This window comes from Haliaeetus albicilla, chromosome 1 (assembly GCF_947461875.1).
Source record: "Haliaeetus albicilla chromosome 1, bHalAlb1.1, whole genome shotgun sequence".
In the NCBI taxonomy this organism is placed as follows: domain Eukaryota; kingdom Metazoa; phylum Chordata; class Aves; order Accipitriformes; family Accipitridae; genus Haliaeetus; species Haliaeetus albicilla.
This window is the reverse complement of record NC_091483.1, coordinates 35,279,461-35,305,243: the sequence shown is the minus strand read 5'-3', so window position 1 is coordinate 35,305,243 and position 25,783 is coordinate 35,279,461. Positions and strand designations below refer to the sequence as shown.

The following is a 25,783-nucleotide window of genomic DNA, read 5'->3' as shown; positions in this document are numbered from 1 at the left end:
GGACTAAGTCCCAAAAGAGCAAGAAGTCTGGAAGGAAGAAGCAAATCCAGGCCTCCCATATGGCATAAAAGAGCAATAACTGACACGGGGTTGGCCTGTATTTGGTCAAATAGTAATTTGTTTCAGCCAAAGCAGGCTCAAAAAGGTCCTTGAACATGAGGAGCTCCAGAGACTTCTTGCTTAGTGGTTCAGAATCCAAAAGGTGAAGACAGAGTCAGCGGGTGGAAAAAACTCCAGAACTCAAATATCTCTCATCCTCATTTCCATATCTTAGTCCTCCAACAACTTAGTTTTAATGAAAAAGTGCCAAAATCCTAGTTCTGCAGAGCACTTTGCCAAAGAACCAAATCACTTCAGACAACAGAGTTAAGAGCTGTTACTGAGGTTTTTGTTTTTGAGGTGCTGCAGTACCTGGCTAAACACAACTTGCAAGAACACAGTAAGTGTTCAAATGATTCCTCAAAATCCACATGAAACAACCAGAGCAAAGAATCTGTAGTTACAGCCAGGGAGTGGGAGCTGCCTTTATTTTTACTAACCCAGAAAAACTCCTTCCGCATTCAGCTCTCCTCCTCAGCCAGGATGGGAACCGAGCCCTTTGTCAGGGTTAGCTTAGCCAGCAGCCTCTCTCACACTGGCAGCTCCTTTTATACATAGCAGGGAGACTGAAGAGGTAGAGCAAAGCTTAGCATTATTGACTCAAGCCCAGGACTTTAAAAGGAATAAAGTCTTTTCCCACTTTGCATACCACAACAACTCAACTCCCCGGTGTAATGAACTATGCCCTTTTCCACTTCCATCCTGCCTCAACAATGAAAAAGTATCTTTGCCGTGTTTTCTAACTGGCAGAAACTTCCAGTCTGGACTCCCCAAACAGGATTAATGCAGATATAATTTGCACATAGCTGAGATCCTCTCTTTTAAGTCATGATTAACTTGTATCAATGCATTTCTCCTACTCTTTCAAAACTACCTATAACAATGATCAGGGCAATTTTCTTATAGTAATTCCTGCATATCTAGAATAATGTTTTTAATTGTTCCATCATTTGGTGTCAGCTGATCTCCCGCAGACAACCTGCCATATTGCTGAAGGTGTCATGTGAGTGATAAGAATAAAATGGGTAAAATCAAAAGAGGTGTATAAAGGAACAGACCAGACAGAAGCAATTGAAGTTTTTTTCAGCCCCTCCTCCCTGCACAGCATGCCCCCCTCCCCTAAAAAAAAGAAAAACCCACAAAATTTCAGGTTGCATGACTAAAGTCACAGTTGGCACCAGTGGCACTGGGATGGGACAGTGGGACAATACCAGAGAGCTCAGTAAAGTAAGGGGCAGTAGCTATCTAAAATCTTTCAGTTAGAACAAGAGAGGTCCTCTCACCACAGACACCCATGCACCATCAATGGAAAAGTCCTACATTAATTCAATAAACGCAGAATTCATACAAGTTTTGGTACAACAAAAGTCAACCAACAGCAGAACAACCAGCACAATGTCTCTGATTTAACAAAGACAAGCAGAAATTGGGTGGACAAATCCATAAGGACCTGAACAGATTGCCTAACTAACATAACCTTTACCTAGACCCTACTTCCTAATTCAGCTTATAAAAAAAAAAAAAAATTGTGCTGTTCACCCCAAATTCCCTTCCACCTCGTCTACTTAACCTGAGGTAAAAGTAGAACAAGCATTCCAAGCAAGGAGGCAGACACACACAAGGCTCCTCTTCACTCCAAAATTAGATTATTAAGACGACCATTTTAAACACAGTTTTATCAAGTTTACCACACCATTTTCTCATAGTAAGTACTCATATAGTGCAAAAGTCCTATCAGCCTTCTTCTTTGCTAACCTTAGTCCTTAAAGCTTTCTTTGTTCCAGTAAAATAATTTTCTAATCAACTTAGATATCCAGAGCAGATGCATGATCCAGGGTGGGTCTGAAACAAGACTAGCTTTTTGCTGCCATTTCATATCTCAAAATAAAGTTGACTTTACCACTTACAATTATTTTTAAAAGTTTCAAGCTTTCAGCTTCCCATTTTCTGATCCCACTTACATAGTTTCAGTTTCTCTCTCCCTCCCAACATCAGAAAAGCAAAACCTATAATTATTGTTTTGTATCAGGATGCTCAATTTGGATGCCTGCTGTGCTCTCATTGACACTTTTCCCACAGGTGCTCCAGGCATCGCAGAATTAAGATAGTGAAAGCAATTGCTAACACCCTTTTGGTTTAGTTGTTGTCACTGCCCAGTTCAAAAGGATTAGAAGTACAAAGCATGATCTTCCATGGCTGACAGAGGAAGAGCTACAGAAATAAATGAGACAGGAAAACAAGAGGGAAGGAAAATTAGAGAGAAGTGCAGAGAAAAAGGATAGATGCAGATAAGGAAGGGCCACTTAAGTGACTGGAGTCTGTCACCTCTCCCTCCAGTTCCAGTATCATTCCTGCAGAACATTAGTTTATCAGAACTGAGTAAACAGAGCAAGATGGAAATAGCAGAACTGAAGGAAACAAACCCAAGCTTCCCCCCCCCCCCCCCCCCCCGGAAAAAAAGAGATGGGAAGAAATAAAGAAAAACAATAGATGGAAAACAGAAGATAGATTTATATGATTTGCATTGATTAAAATACTAATCAGCCTCTTCTGTACTGTACAGCAGTGTTAAAAAACCCCTACCACCACCACCACCCATGCACATACATACCAATATATATACAAGTCAATACATGTTGCTGTTGGGAGTCAAGCTGCTGCATACTTAATACAGAGGAAGATTTACTGAACAGGTATTTCTAAATTCACATTCAAACCCCTAAAGCCTCAATATCTACACCTTGAACATAAAAATGACAGTTTCAGATGCAGATATCTTGCTATTAAAGAAAACCTGAACAATTACATATGCATTAAATAAACCTTAAGTCATTTATTTCCTTGATTCTTTATGTGCCAAAACACGAAAAAAGAGCCCCAAACAATAAAAACCAACAACAAAACACCCAGACACGGGCCCACCTTACTATGCATTATGCAAATGCCAAGCATAGTAGGTTGTTAATTTTTCACTTGAAGTAACTGTATAACTTGGTCAGGGAATTATTCAGTTCTAAAAACTCTGTAGCCATTTCATTTCACCTTTCATTTTCTATCATCCACAAGTCAGAATTGTATATGCAGTTTAATGAAAAGTGCACAAGTCCTTGAATCCCAGATACAGATGGGATGTGCTGTAAGCAATTTTTCTTATCATAACTGATAAACGAGCAAAAAAACCCAAACAAAACCAAGATAAAAACTGAAATATACAGAGACGTTAGTATAAGCATAGTAAGTCAGAAGTTATTTTTATCATACTGGAAACAAAATTTCTTCTTTCTATAAGCCCAAGATATATTTTCAATCTTTTTATCATGTCTCTATGCTATGCATCATGAAGATAGATGGTGATAGATGAACGGCAGTAGAATGGTGATGGATTAAAAATAGTGACACTCAGGCGTACAAGAAGTTTAAAAGAGTATTTTGAGTATAAACATAAGTGTATGAGCAAGAACATAATTATCTATATGCCAACAGACAAACACAGCACATCCCCACAGACAGGTTCTTTTTCTGTGAACACCCTCCTGCTATTAAATGTGCAGGAGTCAGGGTTGGGGAAGGATGCTGAGTCAAACCTGTGGTAAATAAAAAAATTTAACCACAATAGATGTGCATTTACTTAACCACTGTTCTCCTGACTCACACAGAACAGGTCTTTCAAAACTTCTTAACATGTAGGCCTGTAACTGATGCTTACTTAAAGAGTCTAGGAGATGGGAAATGTGTATACTGATCTCCTGTAAAAAGCTGGTGATCAGAAGACCATAGATTGGGCTAGTCTTTCTATAAAATGCTAAACATCCACTTGTGCAGCAGTTTGGAGGCACAGTTGTCACCTGGTCACTTGCACAAATAACGTCCTATCTTTGCACTCTCTGCTCAGGCTGTGAGCATGCTGAGGGGAGGGAAGATTGTGGCATCATCTCACTCCTGACTTAAGTAAGTGGGAATCCCACTCACAGGAATCAGTTGTTCCAGCTACTCCCCCCTAGATAATTTTAAGACAATTATTCTACATCATGAGATGCTTACGCTTACTGCTTTTGTATGCTAATAAAGAGTGCTGTAGTAAGAGGCTCAAGAAAGAGGGTATACCATATAGGTTTAAAAAAAAAAAGATGTAAAAGAAAAATCACACAATACATAAATTCTGTAGTTTGATAGAAGAAAGGATTTGGGGGGCTATGTTCTCCTCCAGAAGTATCCAGCACTGGGCTTGTCTCAATTAGAATCAAAGCCCATATTGTTTCAGAACATTTAAGAACTTTTTTGGAAGCTAATGGTAACATGGTAAATGAAACACTCTGACAGAGCACGTACAAGCTCAGTTGTCTTATTATTAGTAACATGCTAGTCAATACATTGTGAAAAAAGAAGCACACATACTTTTAAAAATGTAGAACAGATGCACTTACTTTACCTCCCCATTTTGCATTTTAGAAGACACAGGTGTAAGATACACTGCCCTATACCAGTTCAGGTGATTTTGTGGAGTACACGTTTGCAAGATAATCATGCAAACAATCAAAAATTTCCATTACAAGAGAAAAACCAAACCATCCATAAAAGATCATCAGTAACTCTGCTCAGGGTTTGTTGGGTTATTTTTTTGCTTGGTTCCCCCCGCCCCCGCCACCCTGTTACTGATTTGTTATTGATTTGTTATTAGTTAGAATTAATCATATTCAATTTTAATAGGAATATAGAATTATAAGAAATATTTTAGCAAAAATTATATATCTATTGCATTTTATACATTTAACCAACAACCAACAGCTGCTGTGAAATCCTCTGTATAGCCCTGTACCAGGGCCAGAGGAATTGGTTATAATCATCTAGTAGGAACATTCAGAACTTAGATAACAAGCTTAAGATTTAAGATAATTTGGATATAGTGTTTATTTGTAGGAGTATATTATAACCTAGAAGAATGCATAAGATGTCAGAATTTCAGATTAATGGGAACTGAGAAGAGTCAAATGAAGCAACTTGTAGTTATCTGCCAAGAAACAGTTAGTTACCTGCCAAGGGCCAAACTGTGCAGAATCACCTAAAGAAGGTCAAGAAGCGGACAAGTGAGGACGACTATGAAAGACCACCAGAGACCTTCAATGCGCCTGCGTAAAGGACATTTACATATGCTAATGACTTCCCAGAAAACTAATGAATATGCATAACATTTCCCGGAAACCTAATGAATATGTATGAGTAAGTTCAATATAAGGTGTATGATTCTGGTGTTCAGGTGTGCGTTGTTCATGAGAGGACTCACCCACGCACCCGGCCGTCAATAAAGAAGTGTCTGCTTATCTACACTAAATTGGTGTTGATAAGTTCTTTATTCCGAGGTTTTTTGGCAACAACCCTTTCCATTTCAGGAAAAGTGAGAAGTTCTGAACAGAGTCATTCATGATACTGATTCAGCTGCTGCATTGCCTTTCAAAAGTGCCAGACCAGTTTTTCTTGTTTCTTTTAAGAAAGCAATGCAATGGGACAATAGCTTCATCTCCCAAATTAACTATTGTTGGGCACCCAGCTCTAGGCAATTGGCTTACTCTGTGCAAGCACTGTATTACTACCCTCTTACTTGTTTGTATTTCTCAAAATGCAGCGTATTATTCTCTTCGACGGTAGCTGCTTCCTACATGTTCATTCATCTTATTTTGTCTCACTGGATTTCTTCAACTGTGTCTCATTAAACTGTCTGAATTTTTCTTTCCAGCTGCATGCTATGTTGACTTTCAACGAAATTAAGGTAGATTTACACCAATGAAAGGAAAACAGAATCCAGTCACACAGTCTTAAGATTTAAGAGACAACAAAGCTTTCTACGCTATGAATGTTAGTACTCAAAGATTAGCAATTTATCTTAATCTCAGTTCTATCCTTCTAGGACAAAACAGTTATTTAGAGTTCCTGATAGGGTTTTTACTAAAAGCATAGCTCCAAAAGACGGAGTGAGCCAATAGAACAGTTCATAGTTCCCAAGAGAACAAGGTCTTGTCCCTTGCCCCACATCCCTAGCACATTTATTTTGTACTTCCTGTTCAGTTAACAAAGCAATTCAGCTTAATAACAGCTCTAACAAGAATCAAATCAGAAGGGACTAAGCCCACATCACTGCAAGCTGGCAACAGGAGGGAGAAAATGGGGGGGGGGGGGGGCGCTGTGCAGTTTCCACCTTTGACAAGAGACTGTATCAGCTTTGCTGCTCCTGGAATTATTCCCCGATTTTTATTACCATAGCTGTATATTTAGAGCCAGCAAGTCCAATTTTGAAGATTTATAGCCAATCCCTTGTTACTGAGCCAGTGATTAATGATATGTTAGTTCTTCTGAAATAATGTTACAAAAATTCAAACTTATTAGCAGTAAACATTTCAAAATGTTAGGAGACACTGGATCCCTGGTCTTACCTTATTCCAAACTAACCAAATGCAAGAGAAATATTCCCTGGCCTGGTAGCCACTGTGCCCCTGGTAAGGGACACAAACTAATAAAGGAGGTACATGGAAACATAACATAAAATGCTAGCAGAAGTGGACAAACCTCATTAGATATACTGAGCATGATCACTAGTCAAAACATTCCCAGAAGTAAATTTCTTTTTTTGCAAATTAATAAAAATTCCTTATTTTCTTAAAATAAACTTTTTTATATCCTTTCCTTCTCTGGAACTGGATTCTCAAGGATTGCTTTCCAGTTTTATTTCTCCAAGAATAAACCTCCAACTCCACATTTGGCCAATGGCCATTTCAAGCTGAACACAACCCTTGGAGGCCAGCAGATTCTTTTGCACCTCACCCACCTTAGCAACTAAGAGTAGGACTGTGCCTCTCCCTACCTGGCCACAAAGAAAAGTAATAGAGGATACTGCAACTTCCTCATCTATTCTGTCCCACCCTCAAAGATCCTTGGTATGGAGGGAACCAATTCCAGAATGTATCTACTATGACTCCAGTAAAAAGACTTTAGTTTCCACCTTAAAACACACTTTGCTGTGCAGCTGATGTGGTTGTGAAAGGGAAAACAGACTGATAATATTACAGCCTCAAAATAAGGGGAGAAGCAGGAAAGTTGTTTCTCTCAGGCATAATACTTTTTTTGAACTGCTCCTGGGATGACACCTACCATTACTTCCTTAATCACAGCAAAATAAAAAGTTTCTGTCTTGTCATTCATGAATAGCAAAAAGTTACGCTGAAGTTTCTAAGCTGCTTTCAGAAGAGAAGTATTTCAATCACTTTGGCTTTTGCAAGTTTTTTCCCCTTGTCACGACATTTGTAGGGCTTAGAACTGAAAGATTTCCTTGGTTATCAAGTCCCCCTCATCTGCTGTCATAATATATAATCCTTCATAAATTGATCAAGATCCAGCTTTTTAATGTTCTCTTACATTCACTGAAGATACTATGACATTTCCAAAGCACTGAAATAGCAGTCCACATGTTTGGTTTTTTTTTCTCCAGTATCATATTGTAGCCTACTTACTCACTAGAATCACCCATAGAATCAGATAACTGTCAGTGTTTTATGAGTCTGGCTTTTAAATGAGAAGTAATTAAATCTTTAAAGACTGTACTGTAAGATAAATTTTAAAGTTACTGAATTCACATGCAAAAGCTTCATTACCCACAGCATCTTCGAAAGATTCTTTTTTTTCAGTTGCAGCTGGTTGCTCAAGGATATACATAAACAATTATTTCACATGGCTAAAATGATGGCTCCTCTCCAGCTCATCCTACAACAATAATACTCTGCTGCTGGTGTGTAGAAAGTGTATTTTGCATAGGCCACTTGAGAATCTACAACATTTTACACATCAGCAACGTAATTTCAGCACACAGGGAGAACAAACTCTCAACTCAAGCAAAGCTCATTAGGACTTAAAAACAACCAGCAAAACTAGCAATGATTAAATATCAACATCCTGAGATAGAGTTGTGGGGTTGTTTTTTTAATAATGGTTGTTATACATCTTCTCAGTATAACTGGATAGCCATTAAGTGTGAAGAACAGCTATGAAGCGAGAAAAATGCTATTGAAGAAACTCAATATTATGTGATACTTACCAAGTTATTTTCTAGTATCCCTTTTTATCTCTGAAGGATCTCAAACAGCTTCAGAAAAAAATCAAATTGTAATTGTACAGTGATTAAACTGACAAACACCAGCTGTTCTGCATTGAAACAAAATATTTAGACATTTCTTACACTTTAAATTCAATGTTGGTAAAATAAATCCCAGAATAGTACCAATCAAGTCAATGAGTTACAGTAATTTTACCTAGGAGAACACAGAATATGGGTAAAAGTTTTGATATTGTTTCAGGTTAGCCTCCTTCTGTGGTAGGGTATCAAAGATTTCCCCATTAGCAAAAGATTCATCCAAAAAAGATATTCACATATTGTCATACACTGCCTGTGTGCCAGAAAGACTTTCCCTTCCTCTTGAATATAACATTCTTACTAGAAGAGAGGCAAAAAACCCCATGTGTCTCATAAAACAGTTTCCATGCAAACTTCAAAAAAAAAAGCTTCAAAACCTGGGACTGAAGTAGTCAGCTGCACACCTTTGTAATACAAGGAAATGACCTACAACAAAACAGCCTGTGTATAAGGTACTCTGTTGCACTTTACTGGTAGGAAGAGGAAGCTTTCAAATTGAATGGACATAAAAAGAATATTACAATAAATCATTTTGCAAACTACATGCTAGTTCCAGCAATCAGTGCCCTTCAGGAATGTATCATATTTATCTAATCACTTCCACCTTCTCTTGATTAAGATAAGCCACAGTTCATTTTAGTTAATAGAGCCACAAAAGTAGAATGAAACAAGTATTCTGCTTAGCTTGTATTTTGTAAACTTGAGCACGTATGTGGCAATGGAATCAATTAATTTACTACCCAGTCAATTTCTTCACTTTGAACCTCAAGCACTGCCAGCAAATCTCATTAATCTGGGTAGTAAAGAAGTTTCTCCAAAATTTCTTCTCAATCATGTCATAATTACAGTGTCCAAATCTTTGTTTTAAAATACTTACAACAAAAATAGTATTCAAGGTAAATTTTACAACATTCAGCTTAATAGGAAACTAAGACCACAAACACTGCTTTAAAAAGCCCAAAAGTACACTTGAAGTAGGTGACAGATTACTTTTTTATTAATCCAATTCTATTTCTAGCAAACCAGAGTTTAAAAAATTTCTCCAGAATCCAGGGAGATAAATTACAATGTACATTCATAGCCCTGAAACATACACTAAAGCAGAGACACAGAGTCCTTTAAAACAATTAAAGGGAGTATATGATACATGATTTAAATACCCACAACTTTGATCCTGCATTCTCCTCCCTCTGGATATCTCCTTTTCCCCTCTCTGTTCCTGCATAAGTGTTAATTGGTGACAAGTTCTAGAACTCATTGTTACAGGCCACAACAGGTACCAAAAGTATATAAGATTTTCAAAAGCAATGAGTCAAATTCATGAAAGAAAAAAACCCACTGAACTTACAGAACAGAAAGACTATTAAATAAGCCCATGGACTGCACATGGCCAGAGATAATGCCATACGCTTGGACTACACACATATTCCACCCTATGCAGCTGCCACTGGAAAACACCACTGTGCTGAGCTGATCTTTGACCCCAGCCAGTACAGATGCTCTTAAGTTTCAGTCGCAGGTGTCAGTGGAGCCAGTAGGATGGAATCCAAATCCAACCAACAGGAAAACATGCTGAATCACATGTGAGGCCCTCTCTGGTTTTACATCAAAATAGCATTTCTGCGACACAGCCACTGGGACCCCCAGCTTCTGTGCTTGGGCAGCACAACTTCCACCAGGCTCCTGACCCCTTCTTTCAAGGGCCATAAACCCATCAACTCCTGTTGCAAGGGCAGTTGAACTTGAAAACCCTCAGTGATCCCCACTGCTCCATATACCACAAATGCACCAAACGTCATTATCTCCATTGCTATTTCTAGGACTGCAGAAACAAATCCAGAATCTAATGAGCAAGTTTCCATTTAGCCTTCCAATTCAATACATTCTTGCAGGCCTATATATTAACAGTATATCTTACTCCTCTCTTTCATTTATTCCAAGTTTATATTTTGAAATAATAATGCACACTTTAAAATATTTTAATGAATCCACACTTGGAAAAATGAAGTTAGCTTTACCTGAAAACCATCTTTGTTTTAAAAAAACATTGGGATGTGAAGAACAATGATACACGGGAAAATATTCTGTCAACGAAGAATTTGAACCTTAGAGATTTTGTTCTGCAGTTTTATTTTGTATTAGCATGACTTTTTCCTTACAAGTTTGCTGCCATCACAATGGTGTTTTTTCCTCCAAAATAAACATAAAAACATTATGTCAATAATACTCACTTTTGTTATGAAAAACATAGTAACTTTTTTTTCTTTTAAAGACTATCATAAAATCTTTTCATTTCTAACATGGAACTTACCAAATCTCCTTTATTCAGAATGGTCACAAATTCCCTTAGGTGTCATAGGGCTGCTACTGAGAAGAATTTACACTAATTTAGTACTAAGGTGAAGCCAATTCTGGAAAGATACCTACTTACTATTTTTATTTCAGTGAGACCAAAGTTGAGAAAACCAGCTGTCACTATTAGCAGAAAACTAGTCTTACTTTTCTATGTCATCATGCCAGTGGCCTCTCCTATCTACCATTACACACTGCTAACTTCCCTGCACTGTGCTTAATTCTTCAGGGCAAAATATGCACTTATCTAATTAGACTCAAGACAGAAGCAATGACAAATAAGTCAAGATGGTTGGACAAAACATTCTTTATGACATACCCTGAAACTCTGCAATGAATAGCCCACATTATGTGATATATATGAAAGTTTTTTCCTTCTTTGTCTTGAGCTGAGAATGAGCAAGTGTCTTATGCATTACTAAAGCAATGTATACACTTTCATAATTCTCCAAACTGCCAGGCAGATGTGTCCTTTATAGACATCTCCCTCAGCATCATAGTGAGAGCAAATTTGTACACTACTATATAGTGATAAGACTGGAAATAAGAACTATTTAAATTATTTATAGAACATCATTGGCTCCTAAAGATGGCCATGCCACGTAACCTGCAACTGGCCCAAGGAATATTATGAAAGAGTAAAATCTAAATCATGTAATAGCTCTTTTCTATTAATATTAACATTTTGTAAAGCTCAAGGCAGTTTAAAAAATTACCTATATCAGCAGAACAGGATCTTCCTCTATAATATTAATTTCAGGTAACTGATAGTCACCAAGTTTTTACTGGATTGCTCCTAAGATTAAACTCACTGCTGAATGAAAAAGATACTTCCCTCCCCAACAAGTCTGAGTCTTCACATTTTTTTCTACTTTTTTTTTTTTTTTTTTGTAATTGGAACAAACTCAAAACCCTACAAACCTTTCACCAGGAAAAAAAAACCCAAAAAACAAACACCCCCCCCTCCCCCCCCCCCCAAAAAAAACCCAAAAACCAACAGAAACACACACACAGGAAGAATACAGCTGAAAGGAAGCATGATCCTAAGACCCAGCATACAAACTAAATAAAAGGACTTTTATCCATTTTGTGTCTTTTTTTCATTCTGAAATTCCAACCTCAATCTAGGAATGCTTTCCTTAGTAAAGTTTAATTGAAAACAAAAATATATGGGAACATACTTATTTCAAATGCATTAATATTTTCTGATAAAAAAACATTATCAACTCTAGTCCCAACTGGTATTAAAGCCTTAAACACAGATAAACTTAATAAACTTAAACTAGATACTCAAGCTCTTACATTAAGAAATTTTTTTTTTTTTTGCATTACTATTGTTAGCTAAACCAAGAGGAACTCAAACATACTAGTATAATTGATGACTTGAACTAACATGGAATAGGAACTATTGGGAACTAGAGAAAGACTTCACAACACTCTGTTAGTTCATGTCACTTCCCACCATCAGTGACTGTATTACCTTTCCACTAGCATAGCTAGATTTTAAGTCAGGGTCAGAAGAAACAAGTAACTGAAAGCTGTACACTGCTATAAACAAAGTTACAGATTAAGACTGGACTATAGTTTAAACTAACAGTTGTTCTTTTGTTTTCTATCAGTAGAAAGAAATAGACTTGCCTTTATTGTGCAAGATATTAAATTCTAACACTATAAACCATCTGATGAACACTTACCTACAGCAACTGATTGAGAAATAGTCACTTTGACAATCAAAGCTGCTTCCATACAGCCACAGAACCATGGATTAGCTGTAGCTCAGTACAGGTAAAAGCTGATACTCATTCAATTTTGGATATAGTGCCATCTGTCTTGAGAACGCATAGCTCTTCTGGACAAACACCCTGCTAGCTAAGCTTCTAGACAAGGCTTGACATTCAGAAACATTTTAATGATTTGCATGTAATAAAACAGATTTACAACACTGTCAGAGCTGCCAATTAATTCCTTCAGATGGTGGAAACAATAACATATTAAGTATTTAACTTGTCAAGCATCAGTGTATCTACAGCCCCTCAGTTTCCTAAAGATACTTTGATATGATACTTTGGGAACTTGCACAATATATTACAAAGAAACCAGATGCCTCCCTAACCATTACAGAGCAGCACAGGTTAGTATGAGAAGAATAGCCTCACTTCCAACTTAACGAGGAGTCTCCCATTCACGGGTCCGCATCAAGAAATGCAAAAAACTGCATCAAGAAAGAGGTGGAAGAATGAATATGTAGCATTACAGGGGAGGATAAGACCAGACACATGCTTTATGAAAGACTGCTGAAAGATGGTGTTCATTTTCATAAGGCAAGTGTTTGGAGTTTTAAAAATAACAAACAAGGCACAAGAGTTTACCAAAGAGTTAATATTTAGTTAATACCTACCAGCTATTCAGATGTTTTCTAATCAGCTTCAAAGAAAAACAGGAACTAGTGATTATTGTAAAGTATCCTTTCATATTTGTTCCCCTTTATAGTGTTATTTGACTGGTATGAATAGCCTACCTGATGTAACCAACACAACTCTAGAAACCAAACATACTGTCAGATTTCAAGCTTGTCTGTACTAATCCCAGTCTCATTTCACACCCACGCATCAGGCTCCCTCCAACTAGCTAGCTTGGGCTTCTCTTATGCACACAAATTCCTTATGTCAAGCTTGCAATTAACATCCACATCTCCTCCCCAAATGATGCCAACTCTTCTGTGAAACATTCAAGCTATGAAGACCACACCCCCCCTTCATGCTCTTTCATCAGTCCCTTTTGCAACCCAAGAGTAAGCTTCTCTTGGGAAGGCAACTCGTAAGTGTCCAGCCCTTTTTACCTTGTAAAACAGCTTATCTAATAAAAAAGGCACATGCATGATGATGCATCAAGAACCAAATGATACTCATGCTTGTAGATCAGGTCAGGGAAGAGATTTATCTGAATTTTCATCTGTCAGCTGACTAGTTTCACTGCAGAGTAAGATGAAATAAGATAATCCAATGACAAACCAAAGTCTAGGAGCCTCTACCCCTTATTCTTTTTTTTTTTTTGGTAAAAGGATTTCTGAAGTTTCTGTGCTCAATTTTTAAGCACATAGAGAATATGAGCCTTTCTTCCTTCAACTCTTTCTGTACCCTACAGTATATCTGCTACAGTCAGAGGAAAAAAAGAAAATGTAAATTCTTCACACGATGGGCTTTTCAACTATTTCATATCTCATAGTCCGAATGACATGGAGACTTTCTGAAACAAAAAAAGAGGAGTCTTGCCAACTCAAGAAAATCCTGGTGTACAGTCTGTTGGGTTCTTACTGGTGTGCAGCTGGTAATCTATCACCAACTTACAGGGTATGTAGGTCACATACGATTGTTGTCCAAAAGTTACAGGCCACTAAGAGACAGCTAAAGTGCATTTGATAATTGCCATATATTCATTTCACATGTAAGCAATTACTATGGTTGCCACAGGAATACTATGCAACTGTCATCCTCTGTGGAGCATACCGTATAGGTGTGAACAAGAAAGAGAAATGAAATGCCAAATGTTGACAGGATGCTCCAGCGCCCACATTATCTAAATGCAGCTCAGTGCTACTAGAGCCTCTATTTGACATTTTAAGTAAGACTGAAGTCTCAAGCCCACTTTTTAGAGGACAGGTGTCCATACTGCAAAAACCAATCGTGACACCCAGCATTCCAAATAGAGAGCTCATGGTTCAGCAAAGGGATTATTGCAACCCAAACATATTTGCATCCATGCTGAACCTCAAAAACACTTGTGCATCACACACTGAATATGTTTGGGGCAATTAAGAAACTGTTCTGGCTAAAAAGTAACCACTGGGGGGAAAAATAAATAATAAAATGCAAAAGCAGAAAAAAGTGGTGTGACACTGAATGCTAAAGCTGGCTACGCTGCCAAAAAGCTGATTACAAAACTCAATTTTCAGGCAGGAAATGCATCATAACAACATCTTGTTAAACAAGCTAAACACATGCAAAGGCAAAGGAGAAGGAGAAATCCACACCTTTCTGTCAACACTGGAGTCATTTAGATTAAATTTATATTTGACATGTAACAAGGCCACACACATACAAAAAAATGCAAGTATGAAAAGGGTGTCTATTCATTTACACAGTGCTTAGCATTCAGAATTGATTTTACAGACATCCTGCTAACCTGTCTAACAAATTCCTCCAAACTACACAAATTAATTCAAAATAGGGAGGCTGTCATTTTTCTGTCTTATAAGCAAGGAGGTAAAATTCTAAAATAGTTTTCAGCATGCTGAAAGGAAATCATGCAAAACTTAAAAAGGTTGTTTCCAGCAGATGTGGGAAAGGAGTATGCAAGAAGCACCCATGGAGGTGCCTCAAGTGATCAGAATTGGGGGGAGGGGGAGGGAATGAGCCTCTTAACACATTTGTTTTAAAGATTCCAGTGTGCTTCAACCTGAAGAACATTTCTTACCTAGAATCTCAAGCCTGAAACCAAAAATTGGTACAAAACCTGAAACCATAGCCAATGAAGAACAGAGTTGTATGAGGAACAATCCCATTTCTGATCTGGCTAGTGCATGTTTTCCGTTATATGCTTAATAAAATATTATACATTTAAGAGTAGTGCCATATTATCCTAACATATTCAGTGTTTCAGCTTCAAAGTACTGCAAGACTGACTCAAGGAATCTTTATTACTACTGCTGAGGTAGTAAAGAAAAACACAAAGGTCTGTTCTTTTGTAGTCTACAAAAGCATGATTTCTCTACAATATGCAGTTTATGTGCAGGTTTTAAAGAGAAGGCATTCAGAACATGGAAAGATTCTCTGACCACACATATGTAAAAAAATCTGGATCTGAAACCTTAACATCAAGCTATGGTAACTTTCCAGAATCTAAGTGCCTTTAGCTTCCCAACTCATTTAAAAACAAACAAAACAAACCAAAAAAACCACAAACACACACCTTAGATTAGAGAGCAAAAGACAACTCAGTCTAGTATACAAAATCACAAGAATTTGAATAATCTAAAGAAATTCCAATTTCCAGTCAGCTTCTTTTTTTCTTCATTAAAAAAGCTGTAATTAAATTTAAAAAAGCACAAGTTATAATTAAACAGAGAGCTTCCTGTATTTGTGGCCCAGAAGAGTCATATTAATCACACAGTATTGCTACCGTGTACTTGTTACCAGCTCTCATTCACCTCCAGACAAAATTTAGTACTTCCAGGTAGAAAATAATACATCCATATCTCCAGAAGGCACTGACACTTGGATCTCTTTCTAGGCACTGATAAACCATTACTGTCAAGCAGAGTCTTGCTTTATTTAATGTATTTTGGGAAGAGTAAGTATTTTGCTTTTGCATCAAATACACAGCTTTGTAAAAGCAAGCAAGCAACACCACACACCAGGTAAAAAAAATAATACACACCCGCATTCTGTATCCTAAAGGCAGGCGGGGAAGGGCAGAGGGGGAGAAAGAGAACACAAAAAGTTGCTGCCTTCTCATTTCTGAAAACTGAGACAAATGAGGAAAATATGAAATGGTAGAGGAGCTGCTCAAAAAAATGAAACCAGATATAAAAATATATATCCATATAAAATATAAATATATATATAAAATAAAATATATAATATATATCCATATAAAATCATATGGATATCAGGAAGAAATATATATCAGCTTACATTGCTTGGATAGGCTGAAATTCTGCTCTAAAATGGGTGTGATAAGTATATTGAAAAGCTTTAGAACATAAACCCCAGTCAATTCATACTAGTAACCTTCATGAATTAAGATGCTCCATTTTATATCTTGATATCATCAACATCATACTAGAAGGCAGTTTTCAATGTTTCTTCAACCCACAGCAGAGCAGTCTGTCAAACCTTTTAACAGGCAGGTTACAGGACATCGTCAGAATGACAAAAGCCTTTTCAAGGATTTCTAAGCGAGTAGCCAAGAACTAGCCATCATCCTCTTCTACACAATTAATTTTGAGCTCAGGATTATACTGTGTTTTATTGGAGATGAATGTTGTCCTTAGAGACTGTATTGCATCCCACATATCATAACCTACACCACTACTCAGGCTAGATATTATGAAAGATGCATAGCCTTGTGGTTTGGGAAATTTAAATTGCTTTCCTTATCTTTCCCATTCACGTGAAAGCCCAGTAAAATAACTCCAGAAACCATAGTCCACAGATTTATGAATCAATACAAACACTTCCAGTAGCAATACATGCCATTCAAAATCTCACAAAAACAGCAGATGGACTTTAAAATATTAAAAGGGAAGTATGTTAAAAGTTAGCTCTGTTTCATACATGCATGATAGTAATTTAGAGAAAGAACACATCATAGAAGTGATACATCCTCCTAAACTGTTAATTTTACATAAAATTGTGCCTATTTGCTTTTGATTTAAAGATCAGTCGATACTGCAGGACTTCCTCAAATCTTTGCTTTTCTTCTGCTATTCACAGCTTTGCCCAATAGCATGCAAGTGAAATTAAAACCTTTGTTTAGTGTCACTGTTGTTATCCCTAGCATTCAGACAAGAAATCTCACACAGTGAAGAGCCATCTCTGCTTTGTGCTGTTACTGGACAATTAATTAAAGGAAAAGAGTTAGTGCATCCAAATAAACACAGGCTACAAGGGCAGCACAATAGAGGGTTGTTTACAACATACAGTGGATTACAGGAAAGAGTTTGCCAAATTGTCACCAGCACAAGCTGATTAAATCTGCGTGGCAGAAAGCAGACATGAGCACAAGTCTGGAAGCAGTAAAACCACAGTGGCTTGGATGCAATGCCATACAAATATGAGAAAACTGCTTTTGAAGCTAATCTAGGCATCTTCACACCACATTTTGTAGCACTCCCTGTTCCAGGATTTGCTCCTGCAGAGCCAATGTGGGTATAGGCATGCCCGCAGTGCTTTTTTCATGTTGTTGTCTTCTAATAGAGAGTTCTAACTACTTTTCAACAGCCAAAGATATGTCAAGTTCTATGTCTCGCTCATCTACTCATGCAGGGAAAAAAAAAAAAAGAAGCATAATGTTTTAATATCTTCTGGATCCTCCCTGTCAGATGACACATAAGAGTAGAGGTAGGGAGAAAAGGAATTCTCAATATTGTGCTCTCCCTGGATTTTACAGATTGTGCTGCACCACAGTAACCATCTCCTACTTACCTATCAAAGGATTAAAAATCACCTCAAAGTCATCTAGTCCTTCCCCCTCTGCCATGGTAATACCCATCATGTTTCTGTCACAACTCACAGATGCTTGCATCACCCATTCTTAAAATCATTCACAACTTTTCCTGATAATACATTCCAATGCAATGGTATCTTACCAAGGAGAGAAAACAGATCACTGTGAGAAACATGTATATTTCACATAGTTAGACTAACCCTTACTCTCTCATTTCTCCACTATCTCTTTTTCTTTGAAGAGAAAAAAGAGAAAAAGGTTCATTCACTCATTCCTCCAGATACCCAGGTATTCTCACTGCTCCTCTCCAGACTCCCTCCAATGTGTTCATATTACCTTCTTTTTTCTTTTTTTTAAAATAAATTCCATCTTCAAAACGGGACACTATCTCAACATTGTCTAGAAAGATTACTTAATTTAATTTGCAGAATATACTTCTATTCTGACATATGTGATGCAGTCACAGGACTCCACAGTAAGAACTAGAAGGGTCTTAAAGGTTTACTGAAGCAAGCCCTGGGGAGAAGCATTTGGTCCCCCTGGCCTTCTCTGATTGCTCTTATCAAGCAGGAGGCAGTAATTACTTTAAAGAAGCCTTGCTGTGTTTTAAGTAAGGAAATGGGCTGTGGGGCTCATGCTTTTGCTATGCAAACCTCAGCCCCAACCTGAGAACCATCCCTCTACCCCTACTAAAAAAATCCTTTTCTAAGGGCAGAATTCAGTCATTCTGTGACAATATCTTGGTAAAATAATCTCTAATTTTACAATTACATAACAATGGTGACTCTTATTATTCTTGTCATCCACTATAATACCTAAATCCTTCAAATATATATAAAAAAACCCAGCCAACCAACCAAAAAAACCCATGCCAAACCCAAAACACTATCTCATTAATCCATTCCTAGAGAAAACAATGTTTTTCAAGCAGTTTAGCACTTACCCGCAGTCAATTCCTCCAGACATTCTTTAACAAGATTGAAGTTTTGACATTTTCTATCAGAAAGAGTCAAGCTATCAGAGATCAACTGTTCCTCTCCTGTTAGCATGTTGGAGAAAGAAATTGCATTAGTCTAACATGGTTTAATCTTAAAAATAAAATCATATGGGTTACTGTTCACCTCTTTGTCATCTTCTACTGCTTTAGGACAGTTTAATTCCCAGGAAAAATACTGGAACAAATAATCGAAGTTAAACAACTGGGTCTACAACTGCTTATTTCCACTTCCACTTCCCCCCTGCCCTGTAAAGACAAGACACTATAATCACTCTTCTCAGTGTCACAGTATTACCCACATCCTCCATGAGTTAAGTACCTGCAGCAGCTCAGGGATTACATCAGCCATTTCTTATCCTTTCAATAGTGTTTTTTAAACACTTCAAACTCAAACTTATCTAAATGCTCTGTAACTCGTTCCTTCCTCACAGCAGCTTAGGGTTTTAGCACTTGCCTTGAACACCAAGTTCACCTCTGAATCCCAGTCTTTCTTCCGAAAGATGAATAAAAAAAGACCTCAGTCTGCTTTGCATTCTCTCTCCACAGCTCCAGTCTTCAAACAGCAGCAAACCTTCCCTCCTTTCCTTTTTACTAACATTATATTTCTATAATGATTTCTTGTTACTCTTTTTGAGTTGGTCATTCTGAATGTCGCATTTCAATTATATGTGCTTGCGCTTTATTTTTACACTTGTCCTTGGCAATTCAGCCTGGATTCCCTTTCTCTCCTTGTGTTTGATGTTAAAGAGCTCACTAGTAGCCAGGCCAGCCTCTCACTACTTTTCATATTTTCATCTGTGGAAGAATAGTTCCAATATCTTCCATTAACATAATTTCCTGAAGGAACAATCTCTCTCTCTTCCCCCCCCCCCTTACTTTTTTCTTTTCTCTTAACACACAGAACTAGTGGATAAGATTCATGTTAACTAGACTTACATGAAGTCTGCCTTTCTAAAAATCCATTGTTTTATTTTAGCACAAATCCTGCTTCCCAGACTCTCATTTGCTCTCACACAAGTTACTTATCTTCTGGTTATAACAAAGCTTGGAAAAGCCTATCCACTGATTGCTTTCTTCATATTTAGCACCTGGAAAGCTTTACCAAGGTCATCCAAGAACTTACTAGGAACCTGCATCCCACCATACTTTCTAACCAACACTCTTAGGTAATTGAAATCCTGTGATCTGGATGATTTCTCCTAGGGGTCCACAAACACCCTCATCCAGAGAATCTCCCCAATTTGCCAGCCTTCAGTCACCTCTACCAAGAGAGCACCAATATTCTTTACCTTTTTATTCATGTAGACTTTTAGTAGAATTCTTTAGAATGGAAAATTTTATTTATTCTGCTATCAACTGCTTTTTAACTCCCTTGTCCCAATATTCCTGTACTTGAATAAATAATATTTTTATCTCAGAATATTTGAGTGGACCTTGGAATGATAACTGCTTAGATCACATTGTCTCCTGTCACTGACCCCAATGCTGAGTGCTCCTGAAATGTTGCTGTTGAGTTGGTGCCTCTTTTAAACCAAAACTGTTGTTACTTTAAATGTTTGCCAAAACTCTGTATGAATGTTACCACTAGTGACGGAATACGCCTTGCTGCCAATACAACAAAATTTTATCCCCCACACTTGCTGCGACTTTAAAATCAAACAGTAACTTTCCACCTATTGAATCATTGCACATCATTACCATAGCAGGTACATGTAACGCACAGCGCGTACTGAATTTAAGCTATGCATAGTTTATCACTTCCTAAACTAACACAACATCCATGAAATGGGAGACATTACTATCACATTAGAATTTTAAATTGTCAAGAGGAAGAATCAGATAACATTTCATTCATCTTTAATTCATTGAACTTTTTAAAATGTATCTGCACACAAAGTTATTCAAATGCTGTTGAATTTCACTGAAGACTAATGGGAAGAGTTCATGCAAATACAAGCCACAAATTCTGCTAACAATTTTTTTTTTTCTTATAGGCAGAGACTAAAGGAAACATTAATACCTGGAAAAGTGTTCGGATAGCTTCTATATACACCAAAAGTCAAATAATTCAGTCCTTTTAACTTAGCTGCCTTGAATGTCAGCAGAACCAAGGTCTGTGTGCCCAGAACTTTGACTTCTGTAGCTGAGGGAGTAGGCAATCTAATGAAGAGCATTATCACTTGCTTAGACCTTTGTCCCTACGTCCTTAATGTTGGGTAGTGGATGTGATTTACCATTTCTGATTTACCCATTTTACTAACAAGTTGCTAAAACCAACACTACTAACAAAAGCTATAACTTGCAAATAGCATGCATCATAAATGCAGTATTTCCCAAACTGCCTTACTTGTTTCCCTCTGAATAATTTTTTTTTCAACAATAAAAGTTCTTGTGGAAAAAAAAAAAGTTTTCCAAGTACTCCACTGGCATCCAAGCAAAACAAACCTAGCTCTATCTAGCCTAAGGAAATTATGCAAAACCATCTCAATACTACTGTGTGTTCTGCTGTATCAACACTAGCAAGTCAAGAACCCTAAGCACTGGGCTGTTGCTGGCAAACATCACCACTGTAAAAATCATGCCAGCAAAATACTGCTGAAGGTAGATGTAACCACTGACACCCATAAAACCTCTGTGTTATCTGGCAGCCAGTTCACACTAACATCTCCCGATGTTGTTCGCATTGCTGGGACCAAAACATTAAGAAGAGAAATCACTGTGGGGGCAAATCAGTTTCTGCCCTCCATGTTTATTTTCCTCCATTACTCTTTTTTTCCCCCTCCACTTCTAAGAAAATGTAATTTTACTTCACATACTCCTCATCCTATGAAAGTGTTTCAAGGAGCTGATAAAGAACTTTCTAATTGTTTACCTGAAACCACTCCAAGCAGGCAAGCATAATTAATCTTAACACAAGTCAGCAATTCAGAAAGGAAGCAATCCTGTTACACCTATTGCTGACTATGTATTCTATGCTTCCCTGTACTGAATGGCAAAATGACCAATTAAAAAAAAAAAAAAAGAAAGAAAGAAAAAGAAAAAAAGGCAAGACCACCTCAAAGTAGCAGACTAGTTGAATCCACTACTTTGAAACTCAGAATCATGAGTCCCAATATGACTGATATTCCCAATCCATGCCAGGCATTCCAAGGACATTTGTGTGGTTCAATAACAACATCAGAGCAAAGCAAGGAGCAACACACCCTTTTTTGAAGATGCTAATGGTTTGCAGAAAAATCTTTGGCTGCTTAGCACCTGTCATCACTGTACCTCGATCAGGCACACAAGAGAGAGAATCCAGCATAATTCTCAGTCACACACAGAGAGGAACAGAGCCCTCACCTCCAAAATGAATCCACATCTCGCTGTGCTTGGGAGCATGCACTTCCAGCAAAGTCCAGCACTGAAAATCAAGGGAGTTCCTCAAAAGGGGAGATAAGCTTTTGTTCTCCATAGGTTTCCTTACAGGAATACTGAACTTATGACACTGTACTAAAACATATTTAAGGCACCAGCAAAGTGTAAAAGTGTCACAAATGTGCAAGGAGGAAACAGGACAGCTATGTTTAATAAAGCACATGGGTCCAGTATAACAAGGTAACAAGCCACAGATGTTTCAACTTCGTGATTACAGAAGTATCACCTCCCTACTCAGGCTCCCTTCTTTCCTTCTATGTTCAAGGTATATATGCTTATAGAAACACTACTCAATGTAATGCCAGTACAGTGGTGAAGCAGCAAGCCAAATTATCTCTCCCTCTCAGGTTTGTTGCATTAGGGCAGGAACCTGCAAATGAGTTAGCACAATTCCATAAAAAACCCCACTACTTTTTGGACCTGACTGTACAACAGCAATTTTTCATTCGTTGCTCTTAGACTTGTGTGTCAAAAACGAAATATCTGAAAAATGTTTAGTTATTACAAATATATTAACTGTTAGTTGTTAATGAAACTAACTAAAAAATACAAAATTCTCTTCCCTCCTGCTCAGGGTACCTGAGGTTTTACAAAAGATTTTGTAATGCAAGTGGGATTGATTCTTCAGCAGTTCAACTATTCAACCATCAACACAGTGCAATAAAAACAGCCAACAGTTAAATTTAAGTTACAATTCAAAAGTTTACTGGCATATGGGTCTTGTCAATAGCTTAAAGGCTTTATTTCTTTAATGTACATTAGGAAATCCCTCTATCTGTGAGATCTTTTGCTGGCATCATTCTATCAGTTCCCCAGGCAAACTAAACTACTACTAGAATAGTCACTACCTTAGAACTACTTATATAAAAATTTTCACAGAAATGAATCCTACCCTCCACCAATATACAATACAGGCAACTTTAGAAAATGAACTAGAATTAGAAGGATAAAGGGCACAAGTGTCTTTCAACAACAGTTATTTACGCAAAGAACCTAGTACATGTTTTTATTATCACAAAACCTTTTTGCTTTGTTTGGTTTTGGTTTTTTTTAAACCCAACCAGACAAGCCCTTCTAAGGCATGCAATTCTTTAAATAAACAAAACTGTCTGTCATACTGTTTGGAGGCTACAGTAGATCTACAAGGGGACAAGATGATATTTGATTATGCTTCTACAGTTAAATGGCAAAAATTGTGTAATAAGAATTTGCCTAATACTTCTAGCACTAATCTAGCTATGTATTTCCCCACACAGAAGCAGATGATATGTCCTCTACAATGCTAATAAGGATTAGACCAGAATTAATTCCTGTGGTCTATCATCACTACAGGTAGGCAATTCAGTATTACCTCACAATTTGATGACTTTATTTTTTTCTTTTTTTCTGTTTCTTAAAAAAAAAAAAAAAGAAAAAAAGAAGTAGTAATTGATTTCCCAATAATTTACCACCCGTGGGGAGCCACCACAGTTTGAAACAGAATAAATTTCAGGACCAATTCTGCAACTGCTATGAAAACATGCTGCATTTCATTCAGATGTAATGCGAGTCAAAGCCCCAAGTACATCTTACACAAACTAACTGAGGATCTCATTCCTCCTTTTCAGGTGGCAGTTGATTTTGGAGGAAAAAAAACCCGTCACATATATATGGAACTAAGGTTTCAGGCCTCCTGTGTGCAAAGACCTAAATTTGTGTATGTTTCCAAACTTCCCCCTGTTAATTAAAGGTAATCCCACTAGATATCAGAGGTAACACGTTCTTAGATCGTGTCTTCGTGTGCCTTGAGCCTCTACCACCACTATCACCAGCTCTTACCTTACCTGCTCTGCTTCCATTCCACATGGAATTGCCTCACCTGGACATGCCCTTCAGGATCACCCTTGACAAGAATTTTTTAGCCACATGGTTTAAAATGGAAAGCATTCTTATCATACCATGAATGAGTCATTTACTAAAAGACACCTACATATAATAATAGGAAGTCTTATGATAAATGCCTAAGAAAGTAAGGCAAGATATGTTCCCAAAAGCTCCTCTGTCTTTGTAACACTAACTTTAGCTGTGAATGCTTTGCTATCATCACAACACCTCCAAACTTAAGCTGACACTTTAAAACGTACTTGTGTGTCTATATCTATTACACAGGAGTAATTATGCCAGAACCACTTATTGCTGTATGTGTTCACAAATGCATTCAAAACTGTTCTTTCAAATCAGCCCAGTCAGTCTTCAGACTTAATCCAGGTCTAACTGACCTGCTCCCCATGACACAGTGAAGTCCTAGCTCTACTTTCCAAATGGATTAATCCAATCAGGAAAAGGCACCATTTCCTGGAGGCTGTTCACACAAGTTTTAAAAAGTACAGCAATTCTTACAGAACAGATACCAGCAGATAATTCCAAGCCTTTATTTGGCCACTATGGTGTACTGCAAAAAGGACTGGGGGGGGGGGGGGATTTCAGAATTTCCAGATCACTAGTGCCCCAGCTTTTGACAAGTGCAGGCTTTTGTAGCCTCTTCTGGAAGCACCCCGAGGTTGCTTGTCTTGACTCAACACTATCAGAGCATTAGAAGTGTATCCATAACATATCTAAAGTACAGGCATCCACTGTTGTGTAATACATTACCTGAAACACACCCAAAAGCAGGACACAAAAAGGACTATTTTGCCAACAGCCTTCCTTGATGTCCTCTTTCTTGGGGGCTTCCTCCAATGGGGATAGAGTATACAATTTTTCCTGGGTTGTAGCCCAGTCTTACACTAAATAACTATCTGATTAGGCTGAGAAGAGACCACAAGTAAGCCAATAATGCCAAATAAGTACGTTTGAGTAGAAGAGTCTTAGAGTTTATGTGTCTGTAAACCAAAATATAGTTATAAAACTGTTACAAAAAAGGATGACTGGAAAAAGAAGTCACAAAAGCCCTGTTCTGAGCAGCACATAACTACTCTGGGCATGCCATAGAGCACAAGAAAGAGAGAAAACATCTCTCGAATGTTTGGGAGAAACTACTAGTCAAAAATAACATAACAGGATGCAGAGACCTGCATTTTTTAAAACTCAAGTACACAACTCAAACATTAAAGAACTAAACAAGATTTCCATAAGCCTAATTAAAATTTGAAAAGCCCTTGCAACAAAACCTTCTGCAAGCACCAAAAAGCAGCATTTCTATACTAATAAATAAAGATATGCAAGGGTGGAACAGCAGTATTTGTGAATAAGTTCTTTTTAAGAGAGCCTTAAAACTTTATGTACATCAAAGTAATCTTGGTAACCCTCCAATGAAGGGTTTAACAGAGAAATTGATACTTCAGATAGTACTGAGAGCCTGTATATCTGAAGACTTAAGCTTAACAAACATCAATGCATTAGTATAACCTTTTGAAAAGAAAATATATCTATAGATTTCTAAAACTCGGTTTCATGCTAGGATCAAATAAAACCACATCAGCAGCAGTTTCTCCAATTTTCCTTCTCTTACTTTCAGATTCTGTGAAGTTTTGTAT

General features: G+C 37.5%; 1 protein-coding gene across 3 annotated transcripts in view; it reads right to left on the bottom strand.

Annotated features, from left to right (window-relative positions):
• Window positions 1–25,783, bottom strand: part of FHIP1A (FHF complex subunit HOOK interacting protein 1A) — a 104,318-nt gene that overhangs the window by 73,707 nt on the left and 4,828 nt on the right. The window contains exon 1 of one of the 3 annotated variants that reach the window (XM_069785163.1): window positions 18,798–18,903. The exons of the other annotated variants lie outside the window; for them this stretch is intronic. The gene's annotated coding sequence lies outside the window, so the exon portion shown is untranslated. Of the gene's footprint in view, window positions 1–18,797; window positions 18,904–25,783 lie in introns of those variants that run through there. 3 annotated transcript variants of the gene reach the window in all.